The sequence below is a fragment of the Pongo pygmaeus genome, chromosome 23, assembly GCF_028885625.2.
Source record: "Pongo pygmaeus isolate AG05252 chromosome 23, NHGRI_mPonPyg2-v2.0_pri, whole genome shotgun sequence".
Classification (NCBI taxonomy): Eukaryota; Metazoa; Chordata; class Mammalia; order Primates; family Hominidae; genus Pongo; species Pongo pygmaeus.
In genome coordinates, this window is record NC_085931.1 from 50,132,253 (window position 1) to 50,151,650 (window position 19,398).

At 49.9% G+C, this 19,398-nt stretch overlaps 1 long non-coding RNA gene across 1 annotated transcript; it reads right to left on the reverse strand.

Annotated features, from left to right (window-relative positions):
• Window positions 1-8,153: 8,153 nt before the first annotated feature.
• On the reverse strand, window positions 8,154-18,737 carry LOC129023587 (uncharacterized). The gene is made up of 3 exons (XR_008496852.1): window positions 18,561-18,737; window positions 13,793-14,218; window positions 8,154-8,339 (listed from the first exon to the last, which is right to left on the reverse strand). It is a non-coding gene; the product is annotated as an uncharacterized LOC129023587 (long non-coding RNA).
• Window positions 18,738-19,398: the final 661 nt, after the last annotated feature.

Consider the following 19,398-nt stretch of genomic DNA (forward strand, 5'->3'; position numbering starts at 1 on the left):
ACACGCTGTATGCTTCCATTTACATAACATTCTATGTATTTATTTACAGACAAATTCTGTCTCTGTCGCCCAGGCTGGAGTGCAGTGGCGCGATCTCGGCTCACTGCAACCTCCGCCTCCCGGGTTCAAGCGATTCTCCTGCCTCAGCTTCCTGAGTAGCTGGGATTACAGGCACCCACCATCACATCCGGCTAATATTTGTATTTTTAGTAGAAACGGGGTTTCACCATGTTGGCCATGCTGGTCTGGAACTCCTGACCCCAGATGATCCACCCGCCTCGGCCTCCCAAAGTGCTGGGATTACAGGCTTGAGCCACCGCGCCTGGCCTATATAACATTCTTGAAATGACACAATTACAGAAATGGAGAACGGAGCCGTGGGTTGCCAGGTGCTGAGGAGGAGCCGGGCTTGGAGGGAAGTGGGCGTGGCCATAAAAGGATGCCTGGAGGGATCCTCGTGGTGACGGAAATGTTCCGAGTCGATGTTAATCTGGTTGTGACATCTTATTATAGGTTTGCAAGATGTTATTTACCATTGCAGGAAACTGGGTAAAGGATACACAAGATCACTCTGTGTTATTTCTTACAACTGCGTGTGAATCCACAATTATCTCAAAATAAAAATTTAATTTAAAAAAGTTTCTCGAAGACAAGAAAAGATCTGATATTCTATATCCACAGTACAATTTAAACTGAAATCTGGCCAGGTGCGGTGGCTCACGCCTGTAATTCCAGCAATTTGAGAGGCCAAGGCGGGTGGATCACCTAAGGTCAGGAGTTTGAGACCAGCCTGGCCAACATGACGAAACTCCGTCTCTACTAAAAAATACAAAACTTAGCCGAGTGTGGCGGTGGGCACCTGTAATCCCAGCTACTTGGGAGGCTGAGGCAGGAGAATCACCTGAACCTGGGAGATGGAGGTTGCAATGAGCCAAGATCACGCCATTGCACTCCAGCCTGGACAACAAGAGTGAGACTCCATCTCAAAAAATAATAATAATAATAAATAAATAAATAAATTGAAATCTAAAAGCCTGGGCACGGTGGCTCACACCTATAATTCCAGCACTTTGAGAGGTGAGGCGGGCAAATTGCTTGAGGCCAGGAGTTGGAGACTACCCATGGCCAACATGGTAAAACCGTGTCTCTACTAAAAATACAAAGATTAGCCTCTACTCCCAGCTACTTGGGAGGCTGAGGCAGGAGGACTGCTTGAAACCGGGAGGCAGAGGTTGCAGTGAGCCGAGGTCACGCTACTGCACTCCAGCCTGGGTGACAGAGTGAGACTCTGTCTCAAAAAAAAATTGAAATGTGGAAATGTGGCTAAGAGTCTCTCTTTTTTTGAGACAGGGTCTCCCTCTGTCACCCAGTGTGGAGTGCAGTGGCCTAATCACAGCTCGCTGAAGCCTTGAACTCCTAGGCTCAGACGTTCCCCGGCCTCAGCTTCCCAGCAGTCTTTGCTGTAGGCAGCTTGAAGGATTCTCACTGGCACAGAAGATTAAACAATGCCTTTCCATTTTAATAAATATCTGCAATCAAAATAAACAATGTTCAGTCAGAATCACCTTCTTCTTCCCCTCCCTTTAGCCTCCACTCCCTGAAAGCTACAGAGGATGCCCAGCTTCCACAGACCGAGCTGCTGCCGAGAGCATCCAGACGCAGCCAGGGAGCCAGGAACCACTGCCATCATCTTGGAGGAAACTCAGAGAATGGGAACTGGAGCCAGACGCTAAAGGCAGGCAAATGTTTGAAATGTTGAAAAGGGGCTGGGCGCAGTGGCTCACACCTAGTAATCCCAGCACTTTGGGAGGCCGAGGCGGGCAGATCACCTGTAGTCAGGAGTTCGAGACCAGCCTGGCCAACATGGTGAAACCCCGTCTCTACTAAAAATACAAAAATTAGCCAGGTGTGGTAGCAGGCGCCTGTAATCCCAGCGACTAGGAAGGCTGAGGCAGGAGAATCACTTGAACCTGGGAGGCGGAGCTTGCAGTGAGCCGAGATTGCACCATTGCATTCCAGCCTGGGCAACAGAATGAGACTCGGTCTCAAGGAAAGAAAGTGAGAAAGAGAGAGAGAGAGAGCGGGCAAGAGAAAGAGAGAAGGAAGGAAGGAAGGAAGGAAGGAAGGAAGGGCAAGCACGGGAGAGAGAGAAGGAAGGAAGGAAGGAAGGAAGTAGAGAAAGAAAGAAAGGTTGAGAAGGAGGAACTGTTGTTGATAACAGAAAATATAAACTGGTGAGCCTGACATCAAGCCCTGGCCGACTTCCAGGGTGGAGGAGGACACAGAGGGTCTGAGAGGACCAGGGTGGGTACCTAAGTCACCAGGAACCCACATGGGTTCTCTAAGAAGCAGTTGTGGTGGCTGAACATTTGGGTCTGTCCAGGGCCACCTGGCTGGGAAACACAGGGAAAAGCCAGGAACCCTGGATATAAATGTTGCTACAGCATTTGAACATCACTCTTGGACATTCTTGTGTTCAGATAAAAAATCAGGGCTGACCGGCGCCTAGCTTGGTGGAGGGGAGGTATAGCTGATTGAATACACGAGACCAAATTGTGGGGTTGGCTTGAAAACTGTCAGGATGGGCCACGTGTGTTGATCCACGTGGGACTGCACAGATGCTCCCCGTGGGTTCTTACTGTAAAACCCCTGCGTCTGGGAAATGCTTCGTCTTCGTGGCACAAACTGTTCCTCTGTTCCTTTTGTCTCCAAGTCCCCTATTACTCCAGAAGTCCTTTCTCCCAAGCCTTTTTTTTCTTTCCTTTTCCTTTTTTCTTTCTTTCTTTTTTTTTTTTTTGAGACGGAGTCTCGCTCTGTCACCCAGGCTGGAGTGCAATGGCACAATCTCAACTCACTACAAACTCTGCCTCCTGGGTTCAAGTGATTCTCCTGCCTCAGCCTCCTGAGTAGCTGGGATTACAGGCAACTGCCACCATGCCCAGCTAATTTTTGTATTTTTAGTAGAGGCAGGGTTTCACCATGTTGGTCAGGTTGGTCTCAAACTCCTGACCTCAAGTGATCCACCCGCCTCGGCCTCCCAAAGTGCTGGGATTACAGGCATGAGCCACCGCGCCCAGCCATCCCAAGCCTTTTCTCTGGATCCTGGAGCTAGAGAAGACCTCAGAGAATGATCTGATGCTGCCCAGAAACCACAAAGGTGGAACATAGTGCATCCCTGTTTTACAGACAAGGGAGGGGACTGATTCTTAGGGAAGGGAAGTGACCTGTCCTATCACCGGATTAGAACCCAGGTGTCAGCTCTCCACCCATCTTCACTTGGTCAAAGTCGGAGGAAAGGGGGCATTCAGCAGCTCCAGGAGGGCATGATAACCAGGCTTCCCTGTCCAGCGCCCTCCCGCCATCCCCGCAGCCATGGCCCAGTTGAGATCTTCCATATCTGGGACATGCAGTCAGTCATCATTGATCCATCCATCTGTGTTGGGAGCCTACTGTGCATCAGGCACTGTTCTAGATGGCGAGGGAAGAGCGACGAACGCAACAGACACAGAGGTCCTTGCCACGGTGCTCCTAGCCTAGCTCGAGCAGCCAGTGCCCCGCCCCGCCTTCCCTTCATTCACAGCCTCTGTGGCCTCCTGGTTGCACTCCGAGGGTCCTGTTAACCTCCGGAGGCCAGGAGGTCTGTGAGTTTGGGCCTCGTATTCAGGAAAGATCTACTTCAACTTTCAAGATTTTGTAGACCCAAACACGGGTCTACAAATGGCCGTTGCATGGTAGTTGTGTCAGAAGTGTTAGTTTGATCAATGTAAAATATTTAGAATGCAGCACAGCTTTGCTACCCCTATTTGATATTTCTTCACGCTTTCAATATAACCGAGCCTTATGCACCTGCTCCAGGTAAGCACCCTGTCCTGGCTGTGACTTAGTGGCCCCCTCGGGTTGGGGCAGCTTTCATGAGCTCATGCATTTTATTTATTTTTATTTTTATTTATTTTTTCATTTATATTGTTTGAGACTGTCGCCCAGGCTGGAGTTCAGTGGTATGATCTCGGCTCACTGACACGGCTGCCTCCTGGGTTCAAGTGATTATCCTGCCTCAGCCTCCCGAGTAGCTGGGATTACAGGCACCTGCCACCACACCCTGCTAATTTTTTTCTATTTTTAGTAGAGATGGGGTTTCACCATGTTGGCCAGGCTGGTCTGGAACTCCTGACCTCAGGTCATCCACCCACCTCAGCCTCCCAAAGTGTTGGGATTACAGGCGTGAGCCACTGCGCCCGGCCAGAGCTCATGCATTTTAAAGGTGAGAAAACCAAGGCATGTCTTCTCCCCCTCCCCCAGCTCAGCCCCCCAACAAAACATGCACAGATGCACACAAGCATACACACATGAACACTTGTCTGTGCACACATGCTGACGGTGCACACACACATGCACATGCACGCTGGCCAAGTGCACACACTCCCGACCCAGACCCTGGCTGTGCCCTCCCGTGAGTCAGAGGGTGACTCACAGGCACCTCCCTCCTCTCTGATCTTCAGGGTAGGGGAGAGACGGTAAAAGGGAGAGGGAGAAGAGATGTATCAAAGCCAAACCTAAGAAAGTGACTTTGGGTCCAGCTGGGGCCTGAGGGACAATCAGGGTCAGGGCCAGGGATCCAGGGTGTCCTGCCTGTGCCAGCCCGGAAAACAAGGCACGTCAGCACCAAGTCACCAAGGCCCTCCTCCTCTCACAAGCTCCCCTCCCTGTGGGCTCTTCCCCTGCCTGCTGGACCCAGGTTCCAGCTGGAGGGGAGGAAGCCACTAAGATGCAGTGGGGGAAAGTGACGCCCTCACAAACATAATACCATGACACCACACCCCTGGGACACCCCCCACTCACCACCCACAGCCTCCCAGTGGCTTCGTGGGGGATGTGGGTTGTTCAGACTGCAGCCAGCAACCACCAATAACCACCTGGCCCGAACACTTCCCTGGCCTAGATACGAAGTCTTCAAATACCCAGGCATTTCTTTTTTTTTCAGGCGGAGTTTCGCTCTTGTTGCCCAGGCTGGGATGCAGTGGTGCGATCTTGGCTCACCGCAACCTCCGCCCCCCGGGTTCAAGCAATTCTCCTGCCTCAGCCTCCCGAATAGCTGGGATTACAGGCATGTGCCACCACACCTAGCTAATTTTGTATTTTTAGTAGAGATGGGGTTTCTCCATGTTGGTCAGGCTGGTCTCGAACTCCTGACCTCAGGTGATCTGCCCGCCTCAGTCTCCCAAAGTGTTGGGATTACAGGCATGAGCCACCGCGCCCAACCTATGCTTTTTTTTTTTTTCAGCCTCAATCACCTGGGCTCAAGTGATCCTCCTGCCTCAGCCTCCCAAGTAACTAGATTACAGGAATGTACCACCACGCTGTCGTTTTTTTTTTTTTTTGGTTGTAGAGATGGGGTTTCTCCATGTTGCCCAGGCTCGTCTCAGACTCCTGGCCTCAAGCAATCCACCAGCCTTGGCCTCCCAAAGTGCTGGGACTGAAGGCATGAGCCACTAGGCTCAACCTTCACTAGGTTCTTTACATTCAGCCCCTGAGAAGGTTGTGTCGACAGAGTGGGAAGAGTCACTTGGCTTCACAGACGGAAGCCTGGAAGGGGCAAGGCAGGATTTGAAAACCAGGGAGGGGCTGGGGGTTCTGGACAGTTGGCTTCCAGAGGATGGACGCCAGGTCACTGCTGATTTTGGTGGTCATGTTAACTGTACCCCACCCAGGCCGTAACCTCCATGGAGTGAGTGGCAGGTGTACTGGGAGAGCTGGGGGTCTGGGGTCAGGACTGCTGGGGGTGGGGCGACCTGGGCAAGTTGGCACCCCACCCCTGCCTCAGTTTCCCCATTTGAGGAATTTGCCATTGCTGACTCTTCTGAAGCTCTGTTATACCAGGACTCAGAAAAGAAAATGAGGGTACCCTGAGGCTGTCTGCAGGTGGGCTGACTGATAGGGGGACCTCTAAGGATGCTGCCCCCTGTTCCCCTGTTGCTGCACTGCCTCAGCTGCCAGGGAAAGATGCCCAATGTCCCCATTTCCTCAAAGCCCCCTCCTCATGGGAGAAGCCCCCTCCTCATGGGAGTCCTCCTCTGGGCTGAACCCTGGACTCCATTCTCCCCTCCTCTCCTGGGGGGCTGGGAGGGAGGTGAATTGGGCCTGACCTGAGACTCCTGGGGAGATGGGGCTTGGAGAGTAGGGTCAGCCCTGGGTCTGGAAGCTTCTCCCTAGCAGTGCCCAGCTGCTTCCCAGGCCATAGACAGGTGGCCTGGAGCAGGGCTGGGGCAGGCCTCAGGCGGCCCCCACACCCCTACTTCCGCCTTGAATAGCAGAAACATTCCTACATCTGTCATGGGAAGACGGCCAGCTCTGCCTTCACCCAGGAAACCAAACATTCCCACTGTGCTCAGCCTTCTTCCCACAAAGTATCAGGGCGTTCAGGGCACCCCACTCCACCCCATGGCCAAGGGGCAGGTGTGTGGGAGAAGCCCCCCAAGACCTGAGACCTCAGCTTCTGCTGCAGATGCCTGCTCCCTTCCTACACACACACACACACACACACACAATACTGCCAGCAAAACACAGACATACTCACAGGTGCAAAAGCTCCCAGCCACACCCACAGACAGCTGTACACACATGAACACACAGCGGTCACTCACCACAGACCCACAGAGAAGGGGGGGCAAACATGCACACACAGTGTTGTTTCCTGCAGCTGAGCTCCCAGAGAACAGAGATCCTGGCTCACTAGTGCTGGCGCACAGTAGGTCTGCAGTGAGTGCCCTTCGGCACCTACCACCTTTGAACCTCAGTGTGAGGGGTGTATTTCTCCATCCACTCCGTTGCCCTCTTCCGCCTCTAGGCTGTGAGTTTCCATGGACAGGATCCTTGTCCGGGGCACAGCCACATCCCCAGAACGAACACAGGACTTGGTACCTAGCAGGTACCATCCCACAGGCTCATGGTCCTGCTGTCACTCCTCCAATCGCTCGAACCAGCTTCCAAGTCACTGCCTGATTCTTCAGGAGAGGAGAGGTGGTCTTGCCATCCTGCCAGAACCCAGGGCACCCAGCCCCTCCTCTCTCACGCACTCAAAGGCGCCACTATCTGACCCTTCACCCCTGCACCCTCATCTCCCCAGCCTGCCCCGCCCTTCTCCCAGGACATGGTCCTGCCTGTCCTGCCTCCTGCCTTCTCCCACACGCTCACTTCTCTGCCACAGTCTGGCCAGCCTCAAGGTCAAGTTCACTGTGCCAGGTGTGAGGGTGAAGAGGACACCCTCAGTCCCTGTCTCAGGGAGCACAAGGCAAACAGGCAATGACAACCTAGGGTGGAGACGAGTGCTCTGATGAGGGGACGAGGGCACGTGGGCAGCTGTGTGGGTCCGAGGAGGGGATACACAGTCTGTGGCCTCGCTTAAGGAGGAGAGACAGCTGGGCTCCAGAGTTCGAGCACTTAACCAACCATCATGCTGCCCTCCAACTACGTCTCCTGCCCCAGAAACAGGTGAGGGAGCAGTGAGGCCTGCCCAACAGCTGGGCCCAGGACTCTGCTGTGAAACGTGCCTCTTGTTTTGTTCTCTCTGGCTGAAGTTTATTTCTTCCTCATTCAAGGGAGCCCTGGCCTCCGGGAGAAAGGCCACATTAGTCCTCCTCAGCTGAGGCCTTCACAGTCTACAGAGTAATTTCACAGCCCCTGGCTCCTTTAATCCTCACAACAGTCTATGGGGACAGATGTCTCTGCTTTCATTTTCTTTCTTTCTTTTTTTTTTTTGAGACAAGAGTCTCCCTCTGTTGCCCAGGCTGGAGTGCAGCGGTGCAATCTTGGCTCACTGCAACCTCTGCCTCCCGGGTTCAAGCGATTCTCCTGCCTCAGCCTCCTGAGTAGCTGGGATTACAAGCGTGTGCCACCATGCCTGGCTAATTTTTGTATTTTTAGTAGAGATGGGGTTTCACCATGTTGGCTAGGCTGGTCTTGAACTCCTGGCCTCAAATAATCCACCCGCCTCAGCCTCCCAAAGTGCTGGGATTACAGGCGTGAGCCACCTCACCCACCCTACTTTCATCTTCTAGATGGTGGGAAGCTCAGAGAGTTGTAAAAAGCCAGATAAAAGCAAACATTTACTCGGCTGTGTGGCAGTGAATTCTGTAGGAATGTGTTTGGTGGCAGGTCAAAGAAAAATCCAATTTATAGTGGTTTAGGGAAGAAAAATAGGCATTAATCTTTCTTCCATAACAAGAAATCAAGAGGCAGTAACACTTGCCTTGATGATGGCAGGGCTGGAGTTCCTGTAATCTCTTCGTCATCCTTATCATCTCATTACTACAGAATGGCTGCTGACCCACCAACTGTCACATCTGCATTCAAGGCAGGGAGAAGGGAAACAAGGAAAGGGCTGTCTCCCTGGAAGTCTCTGTCTTCTGATGAGGATGAGTCCCCACTGTCACCCTCCCTGCACACCCCACAGACTTCCTCTCATGTCTCATTAGTCAGAATGCCGTTATATGGCCACACTCAGACCCACCATCGGTCCAGGAGAATCAGATGCCCAGGACTGATGAGACCAGCCTCCGGCACTGCGATCACAGCATTTCAGCTGGTTCCATAAGCAGACCAGGGCGCTGTTTGGCAAGAAAAATAAAGAGGGATGGCTGCTGGGCAGGGTCTGCCCTCCCAAAAATTGCCACAGGAAGCAGTTCCCATGCATAGTCCCATTTGATCCTCACACAATCTCATAAAGCTGAGGCGATTCTCTGCCAATTTAGCAGACAAGGAGACAAAGCTAGCAAACGGCAGAGCTGGCACCTAGACCCAAACCTGGGTTCCTCACCACCCTGCTGCCTGCAGGTCACCAGAGGCCTCAAATGCACGGGGCTGCTGCCGGGTGTCAGTTACATCCGCCTCACCTGCACCTGCCGTCTCTTGGCTCTGAGTGTACAGGTCAGGGTACTTGAGTGCCCAGGTGCTGACAGGTGACTGCACCATGCAGAGCTCCATGTGGCTGCTGTGCACTGGAGAGCTTTGGCCAGAGCTATGGGCTGAGCCCCTGCCATTTATTTGTTCCTTCATCCGTCCAGTGTCTGCAGGCCCCAGGCACCAAGGCAGGCCTTAGGAGGTGCAGGCACAGATCCTGACCTCAAAGACAGACTTTGGCACCCAGTGCCTTCCTAATTCAAGGAAATCTTGGGTAGAATGTTTGAATGCATTCGGAGAAGAAAAACCTCACTTCTGGCCAGAAGAGCTGCAGGAGCAGGGTTTTTTTTTCTTATGTCTTTCTCCAATTTTTTATTGTATTTTTGTTTGTTTGTTTGTTTGAGACAACGTCTCACTCTATTGCCCAGGCTGGAGTGCAGTGACATGATCTCGGCTCACTGCAACCTCCACCTCCCAGATTCAAGCAGTTCTCCTGCCTCAGCCTCCCGAGTAGCTGGGACTATAGGCACCCGCCACCACGCCCGGCTAATTTTTGTATTTTTAGTAGAGACGGAGTTTCGCCATGTTGCCCTGGCTGGTCTTGAACTCCTGAACTCAAGTAATCTGCCTGCCTCGGCCTCCCAAAATGCAGGGATTACAGGCATGAGCCACCGCGGCTGCACTTACTGTGTTAAAATACACATAACATAAAATTTACCATTGTAAGCCAGATGCAGTGGCTCATGCCTGTAATCCCAGCACTTTGGGAGGCTGAAGCAGGCAGATCACAAGATTAGGAGTTCGAGACCAGCCTGGCCAATATGGTGAAACCCTGTCTCTATGAAAAACACAAAAATTAGCTGGGTGTGGTGGCGTGTGCCTGTAGTCCCAGCTACTCAGGAGGAAGAGGCAGAAAAATTGCTTGAACCCGGGAGACGGAGGTTGCAGTGAGCCGAGGTTGGGCCACTGCACTCCAGCCTGGGTGACAAGAGTGAGATTCCATCTCAAAAAAAAAAAAGGTACCATTGTAACCATTTTAAGTGTGCAGTTCCTGGTATTAAGTACATTCATAACGTTGTATGACCATCACCCCCATTGTCTCCAGAACTATTTTCATTTTGTAAAACTGAAACTCTTTGTATCCATTAAACGCTAACTCCGCATTTCCCCCTCCCAGCCTCTGGCAACCACCATTCTACTTTTTGTCTCTATAATTTTGACTACTCTAATTATATCATATGATGGAATCATACAGCATTGGCCCTTTTGTGAATGGCTTCTTTCACTTAGCAGAATGTCCTTAAGGTTCTTCCATGTTGCAGCATATCCAGGATTTCCTTCCTTTTGAAGGTTAAATAATATTCCATTGTATGTTGATATAGTTTAGATGTTTGTCCCCTCCAAAATCATGTGGAAATGTAGGCTGGGTGTGGTGGCTCATGCCTTTAATCCCAGCACTTTGGGAGGCCGAGGCAGGTGGATCACTTGAGGTCCGGAGTTCAAGACCAGCCTGGCCAACGTGGTGAAACACCATCTCTACTAAAAATACAAAAATTAGCGGGGCATGGTAGTAGGCACCTGTAATCCCAGCTACTTAGGAGGCTGAGGCAAGGAGAATTGCTCGAACCCAGAATGTGGAGGTTGCTGTGAGCTGAGATCGTGCCATTGCACTCCAGCCTGGGCAAAAAGAGTGAGATTCCATCTCAAAAAAAAAAAAAGAAAAAAAGAAAGAAAGAAATGTAATCCCCAGTGTTGGAGGCGGGGTCTGGCGGGAGGTGTTTGGGTCATGGGGCGGATCCCTCATGAATGGTTTAGCACCATCCCCTTGGTGATGAGCGAGTTCGCACAAGATTTGGTTGTTTAAAAGTCTGTGGCACCCGCCAGGCACGGTGGCTCACGACTGTACTCTCAGCACTTTGGGAGGCCGAGGTGGGCGGATCACGAGGTCAGGAGATCGAGACCATCCTGGCTAACACGGTGAAACCCCGTCTCTACTAAAAATACAAGAAAGTAGCCGGGCGTGGTGGCGGGCGCCTGTAGTCCCAGCTACTAGGGAGGCTGAGGCAGGAGAATGGTGTGAACCCAGGAGGCAGAGCTTGCAGTGAACCAAGATCGCGCCACTGCAGTCCAGCCTGGGCAACAGAGCAAGACTGGGCGACAGAGCAAGCCTCTGTCTCAAAAGAAAAAAAAAATTAAAAAAAGTCTGTGGCAACCCCGCCCCCAACTCTCTCGTGCTCCTGCTCTCACCATGCGACGTGCCTGCTCCGCCTTTGCTTTCTGCCGTGATTGTAACGTCTGTAAGGCCTCACCAGGAGCAGACGCTGGCGCCATGCTGGTACAGCCTGAAGAACTGTGAGCCAATGAAACCTCATCTTTATAAATTACCCAGCCTCTGGTATTTCTTTCTAGCAATACAGAAATGGACTAACACATATGTATCCATTTATATGCCACATTGTGTTTCTCCATTCATCTTTCGGTGGACACATGGGTTGCTTCCACTTTTTTTTTTTTTTTTTTTTTTTTTTTTTTTTTTTTGAGACAGAGTCTCGCTTTGTCACCCAGGTTGGAGTGCAGTGGCGCGATCTTGGCTCACTGCAACCTCCACCTCCCAAGTTCAAGTGGTTCTCCTGCATCAGCCTCTTGAGTAGCCGGAATTACAGGTGCCCGCCACCACGCCCGGATAATTTTTGTATTTTTAGTGGAGACAGGGTTTCACCCTGTTGGCCAGGCTGGTCTCGAACTCCTGACCTCAGGTGATCCGCCTGCCTCAACCTCCCAAAGTGCTGGGATCACAGGCGTGAACCACCGTGCCCGGCCGTGCTTCCACCTTTTGGCTATTGTGAATTATGCCGCTGTGAACCCGGGTGTGCAAATATTTCTTCGAGACCCTGTTTTAAGTTCTTTGGGGTATCTACCCAGAAGTGGGATTGCTGGGTCATATCGTAATTCTGTGTGAATGTTTTTGGGGAACCACCCTGCTGTTTTCCACAGTGGCTGCACCATTTTACATTCCTCCAGGGGCGGTTTTCTAGTGAATTTGAGGTTGACTTTGAAGATAGTGAAGTATAGATGTGGAGAAAGGCATGGCCTGGATATGGAGGAGGACGGCAGGTGACAGGCGGGGAGGCTTGGGAGGAAGAAGCCTCCCCAGGCTGACCACAGAGGGTTTTGCATGCCTTGTTGGTGAGTGTGAGCCTCGCCCGGGGTCAGAAGCCATGGAAGGTTATGCAAGGGAGTGGCTTGACTACTGTGCGTCAAGAAGCCTAAGGGGGCCGCAGAGAGTGACGTGGCCCATAGTGGGATAGTCCGGGGTGAGGAGAGGGAACCCCAGAGGAGTTTCTCAATGGTTGGGTCAAAAGAGAGTGAGGACCCAAAACCAAGACCACAGAAGGAAGAAGAAAGGACAGTGAACATGGAGCTGGGTCAGCAGGGCCTGGGCTGGGGTGAGGCAAGCCAGGCCCCCACCCAGAGCACAACATTTTAAAACAAGACAGGATCTGACAAAGCCAAGATTAGAGTGAGGCGAGCGAGGCATTGTGTAAGTGCTCATTTTAGCTCCTGTCTTGAAGTGAAATTTTGAAATTTTGGCTCATGGTAAATTTTCTTTCTTTCTTTTTTTTTTTGAGTTAGAGTCTCGCTCACCCAGGCTGGAGTGCAGTGGTGCAATCTCAGCTCACTGCAACCTCCATCTCCCAGGTTCAAGCAATTCTCCTGTCTCAGCCTCTCAGGTAGCTGGGATTACAGGCGCCCACCAACACATCTGGCTAATTTTTGTGTTTTTAGTAGAGATGGAGTTTCACCATGTTGGCCAGACTGGTCTCAAACTCCTGACCTCAAGTATCTGCCCACCTCGGCCTCCCAAAGTGCTGGGATTACAGGCGTGAGCCACCACGCCTGGCCTAGCTCATGGTGAACTTGTTTGCATTAATTTTGATTTCTTAAAATACTGCATGAGGCTGGGCGTGGTGGCTCACGCCTGTAATTCCAGCACTTCAGGGGGCTGAAGCAGGCAGATCACTTGAGGTCAGGAGTTTGAGACCAGCCTGGCCAACATGGCAAGACTCCGTCTGTCCTAAAAATACAAAAATTAGCCAGGTGTGGTGGCACGTGCCTGTGGTCCCAGCTACTCAGACAGCTGAGGCACAAGAATCATTTGAACCCAGGAGGCGAAGGTTGCAGTGAGCTGAGCTCACGCTACTGCACTCCAGCCTGGGTGACAGAAGGCGACTCTGCCTCAAAAAAATATATACATATTGCATGAAATGATGACTTATTTTGATCACTGAGAATTTTTGGTGCCCCTTTAACCTTTGCACCTGGGGCAGGTGTCTCACCCTTAGTCCTGTCCCCACAAGACATGTTCCATCACCTAACAACATGAACTGAGTGCCCATGGTGTGTCTGCAACTGAGCTAGGATCTGGGAATCCAGTCATAGGTAAAACAGCTACACACTTCTTCATCCTTAAATGTATAGCCAAAGAGATCCTAAGTCAGAAGGGACAGCTATCTGGGCAGGCAGCCTCATCCTGTGCTCAGCTGGAAGAAATGGAAGAAACGTGGTACAGAATGAAAGACATTCCACTTACGTTTCGTTGTTTTGACCACACACTGTCTGAACCGCACCTTGTAGGCTGTGGACCCAGGGACCACCCTCCGCCCGCCCACCTAGAAACTAAAAATCCCCACTACGCCCTTTCTCAGACACAGCTGAAGTCTGTGAGGCTCACCAATCAGGCACACCAACTCAAGACTGAACAACAAAATTAGTGCCGCAAAGAAGCAGAGCGTCTCCCTGGCTGAGCCGTGGAGCCACAGCGCCCAGTGCTGGGTATTCAGTTGGAAGGTGCCAGTCACAGGGGCTGCAGTGTCAAACAGGTGTTCAGAGCACTGACCTCAGGCTGCATCGGAGAGGATTGATCCTGTTTGCATACCAGAAACCCAGGTCTCCAAGCCTGCTCAGCAATGCATGAGTCACCTGGAATTCTTTGAATATCCTTTTCTATATCCATTCTTTGAACATCTGTTTCTTCATAAGTTAACCGGAGCTGGTTTCTGTTGCCTGCAACTGAGAACCTTGCCTTATATAGAAGTTGGTGTCAGGAGTGGTTACAGGCAGTGGATATTGGAGGAAGCTCGGAGAAGCTGGAATTGGTTATCTGGACAGCTTGGGGCTGAAGTCAGTAAAAATTCAGCACATCATAAGGGCTCAGATCTGGAAGCCCATGGCGTGCAGGGGAAGCAGAATGTCAGATTTGCCACCTGGAGTCACAGGCAAGGAAGAGCCCGTTGAAAACAAAGCTTCATTGAGAATTCATTGCCTTAGAAAAGAATGAAAGGAATGAGGAATTAGACTGAATGGGCTCTCACAGCACTGTACTGTTAGAGATGCAGAAGCCTGTCTCCTAAATTCCTAAATTCTTGGCTCAAGACCCAGATCAAAAACTGAGGACTTCTGGGCCAGGTGCAGTACCTCATGCCTGTAATCCCAGTACTTTGGGAGGCCGAGGCAGGAGGATCACTTTTGCTCAGGAGTTTGAGACCAGCCTGGGCAACATAGTGAGACCCCCGTCTCTACTAAGTAAAGACCCCATTTTTACTTGTTTCTACTAAAAAGTTTAAAAATATATATATATCAGCCAGGCATGGTGTGTGCACCTGTAGTCCTAGCTACTTGGGAGGCTGAGGCGGGAGAATGTCTTGAGTCCGGGAAATCGAGACTACAGTGAGCTTTGATCACACCACTGCACTCCAGCCTGAGTGACAGAGCAAGAACCTGTCTTAAAAACAAAAATAAAAATAAAAATAAAAAATAAGGGAAGAAAGAAAATGAAGGACTTCTATGACTGCAGTAAAAATGTTTCCTAATTCTCACTGTCGTAAGACTGAGGCAGCCAAAAATGAAACTCAAAACTCGAGCCTACAGAATGGTAAATTACATCATGAGTGACGCCATGGCCTCACTAGCTCTAGGGAGGATTCTGGCTGATTAGAACGCCCTGAACCCTCACTCCCCGCCGAGTCCCCTTGCCAGCTGAGCAGCCCCTCTTCACTATCTGATGCGGCTGGTCCTGCCGAAGCAGGAACCCTGTAATCACCCTCATGTGGCCCCCATCCTCAGAGTCTTCAGCTGGAGTCAGGTGGCAGGAGGCCCTGAGGGGCGAGATTAAATAGCAGTCTCCAACCAAAACCTGTGTAGAATGTCATTTCCTATCATCAGACATCTGGGGGAGATGTGTGAGTGGGTTCTGAGGACACACGCCAAGGAGGAGAGAATGCAGCTTTGGATGGGGCTGAATGTATCCATGCTGCTCCACCAACAGGGGGCCCTGCATCCAAGGTGCCAACTTCATCAACGGGGCGGGGTGGGGGGGGCCCTGATTGTTTCTACTGCTGCTTTGTAGGCTGGCAGGTGAGGTGAAGGCCAACGCAGAGGTTGCCCCCCCACCTGGAGATGACAGAGACGCCAAGGCATGACAGAGCCAGAGGAGTGGACTGAGCATGGATGACCCTTTACCACAATGCCTGAGGGCCCAAAGTACCGGCCCTACACCCACACGGCAAGCCACCTTGCAGAGGGCCCAACACCCTTCAGAATGTCTTAGTGTCCAGGGAAGGTGTCCGGCCAGTGGCCTGCATCTAGATTTCTGGAGTGGAAACCAAGACCTGAGATGGCAGAAGCCCGAGGCGGCAGTGACTGCCAGGGGTGGTGTGGGTGCATCACTGTCACAGGCACAGGGCAGGGTGTGGTGGCTCATGCCTCTAATCCCAGCACTTTGGGAGCCCGAGGAGGGTGATCACCTGAGGTTAGGAGTTCGAGACTAGCCTGACCAACATGGCGAAACCCTGTCTCAACTAAAAATACAAAAAATTAGCTGGGCGTGGTGGCAGGCGCCAGCTACTTTCGGAGGCCGAGACAGGAGAATTGCTTGAACCCAGGAGGCGGAGGTTGCAGTGAGCCAAGATCGCACCATTGCACTCCAGCCTGGGTGACAAGAATGGAACTCTGTCTAAAAAATAAAAATTAAAAAAAAAACAAAAAACAGGCACAGGACCAGGTCACTGTCCCAACAGCCTGACCAACAGGGATTAGTGAAATATAAATAATAAGAATATAAATAATAAATAGTAAGAGCTATTTATGACAAACCCACAGCCAATATCATACTGAATGGGTAAAAACTGGAAGCATTCCCTTTGAAAACTGGCACAGGACAGGGATGCCCTCTCTCACCACTCCTATTCAACATGGTGTTGGAAGTTCTGGCCAGGGCAATCAGGCAAGAGAAAGAAATAAAGGGTATTCAATTAGGAAAAGAAGTCAAATTTTCCCTGTTTGCAGATGACACAATTGTATATTTAGAAAACCCCATTGTCTCAGCCCAAAATCTCCTTAAGCTGATAAGCAACTTCAGCAAAGTCTCAGGATACAAAATCAATGTGCAAAAATCACAAGCATTCCTATATATCAATAACAGACAAACAGAGAGCCAAATCATGAGTGAACTCCCATTCACAATTGCTACAAAAAGAATAAAATACCTAGGAATCCAACTTACAAGAGATGGGAAGGACCTCTTCAAGGAGAACTACAAACCAGTGCTCAATGAAATAAAAGAGGACACAAACAAATGAAAGAACATTCCATGCTCATGGATAGGAAGAATCAATATCGTGAAAATGGCCATACTGCCCAAGGTAATTTATAGATTCAATGTCATCCCCATCAAGCTACCAATGACTTTCTTCACAGTATTGGAAAAAACTACTTTAAAGTTCATATGGAACCAAAAAAGAGCCCACATTGCCAAGACAATCCTAAACAAAAAGAACAAAGCTCGAGGCATCATGCTGCCTGGCTTCAAACTATACTACAAGGCTACAGTAATCAAAACAGCACGGTACTGGTACCAGAACAGAGATATAGACCAATGGAACAGAACAGAGGCCTCAGAAATAACACCACACATCTACAACCATCTGATCTTTGACAAACCTGACAAAAACAAGAAATGGGGGAAGGATCCCCTATTTAATAAATGGTGCTGGGAAAACTGGCTAGCCATATGTAGAAAGCTGAAACTGGATCCCTTCCTTACATCTTATATAAAAATTAATTCAAGATGGATTAAAGTCTTAAATGTTAGACCTAAAACCATTAAAAACCCTAGAAGAAAACCTAGGCAATACCATTCAGGACATAAGCATGGGCAAGGACTTCATGACTAAAACACCAAAAGCAATGGCAACAAAAGCCAAAATAGACAAATGGGATCTAATTAAACTAAAGAGCTTCTGCACAGCAAAAGAAACTACCATAGGAGTGAACAGGCAACCTACATACAGAATGGGAGAAAATTTTTGCAATCTACCCATCTGACAAAGGGCTAATATCCAGCATCTACAAAGAACTTAAGCAAATTTACAAGAAAAAAAACAAACAACTCCATTAAAAAGTAAAGGATATGAACAGACACTTCTCAAAAGAAGACATTTATGCATCCAATAGACACATGAAAAAATGCTCATCATCACTGGTCATCAGAGAAATGCAAATCAAAATCACAATGAGATACCATCTCATGCCAGTTAGAAAGGTGATCATTAAAAAGTCAGGAAACAACAGATACTGGAGAGGATGTGGAGAAATAGGAACACTTTTACACTGTTGGTGGGAGTGTAAATTAGTTCAACCATTGTGGAAGACAGTGTGGTGATTCCTCAAAGATCTAGAACTAGAAATACCATTTGACCCAGCAATCCCATTACTGGGTATATACCCAAAGGATTATAAATCATGCTACTATAAAGACACACGCACACGTAGGTTTATTGTGACACTATTCACAATAGCAAAGACTTGGAACCAACCCAAATGTCCATCAATGTTAGACTGGATTAAGAAAATGTGGCACATATATACCATGGAATACTATGCAGCCATAAAAAAGGATGAGTTCATGTCCTTTGCAGGGACATGGATGAAGCTGGAAGCCATCATTCTCAGCAAACTATCACAAGGACAGAAAACCAAACATCGCATGTTCTCACTCATAGGTGGGAATTGAACAATGAGAACACTTTGACACAGGGTGGGGAACATCACACACCAGGACCTGTCGTGGGGTGAAGGGCTGGGGGAGGGATAGCATTAGGAGAAATACCTAATGTAAATGACGAGTTGATGGGTGCAGCAAACCAACATGGCACATGTATACCTATGTAACAAACCTGCATATTTTGCACATGTACCCTAGAACTTAAAGTATAATAAAAAAATAACAATAATTAAAAAAGAAAAAACAGGCACAGGACCAGGTCGCTGTCCCAACAGCCTGACCAACAGGGATTGGTGGATCTAATGGATCACAAGTTCCCAAGGGCAAAAATGGATGGGACCCTACAAGGACCTGTGGCTTTTACAACCAGAAAGGCCTGGGTTTGGTAAACAGGGGTCTGACTTGAGACCCCCTCCCTGACTGTCCCCCGGACAGAGGCACGCAGTCCCGCCCCCAGTCCCAGACCCGAGTTAGTTTGCAAACCCAGACCTCCCTCAATGAAGGAAGACCTGACGTTACACCTGGAATCTGCGCCGTGAATCTCCCCACAGGGGGACTGTGGACTTGGTCATTTACCACATTTACAGGAGAAATAACTGTGTACCGGGAAGCTGGTGGTGGGGGTGAATCTTGCTGAGCCCTTGTTTCCCTTGTTTCTTCATCTGTAACAGGAGGACTGGAAGTGAGGCAGGAGGCAGGACTCGACACTGGACCAGATTGAGGACTAGCTAAAACAGGGAAGAGGCAAAAGCACCTCTCCATAAGACACACCCTCCAGTGTGCCTTGTCACTTTACCATTGCCATGGCAACACCCAGACATTACCACTCCTTTCCATGGCAACGACCCATGACCTGGAAGTTACTGCCCTTTATCTAGAAATTTCTGCATAATTTGTCCCTTAATTTGCATATAATTAAGTGGGTATAATATGACTGCATAATTGCTCCTGAGCTGCTACCCTCAGCACGCTGACCATGGAGTAGCCCTGCTCTGCAGGAGCAGCCTCGGAACTGTAACACTGCCACTTCCGTAGAGATGTTTGCTTCCCCCATCAGCTCACTCTTGGATTCTTTCCTGAGCAAAGCCAAGAACCTTCCTGGGGTAAGCCCCAATTTGGGGCTCACTTGCCCCACATCACAAGTATCATCAGCTTAATTGAGTAGAATAACGGGACAGTGCCTGAGTATGCACGCACACACTGACTGCAGCTGAGCTCTTAATCTCTCTGTGATTTTGTGTTCATTCTTTCCATTGTTTCCATCTTTAGTCCACCATGCTGTGATCAGCCAGTTTCAGGATGCTGAGAGGAAAAAGATGACAACTCCTACCATTGACCAAAGGCCAAATATGTGCCAGGGGCGTGCTCAATCCTCACATCTCTAACCTGTGCAACAGTTCCGTAAGGTCACACAGAAGGAGTGAGCAATGGGGGTCTGATAT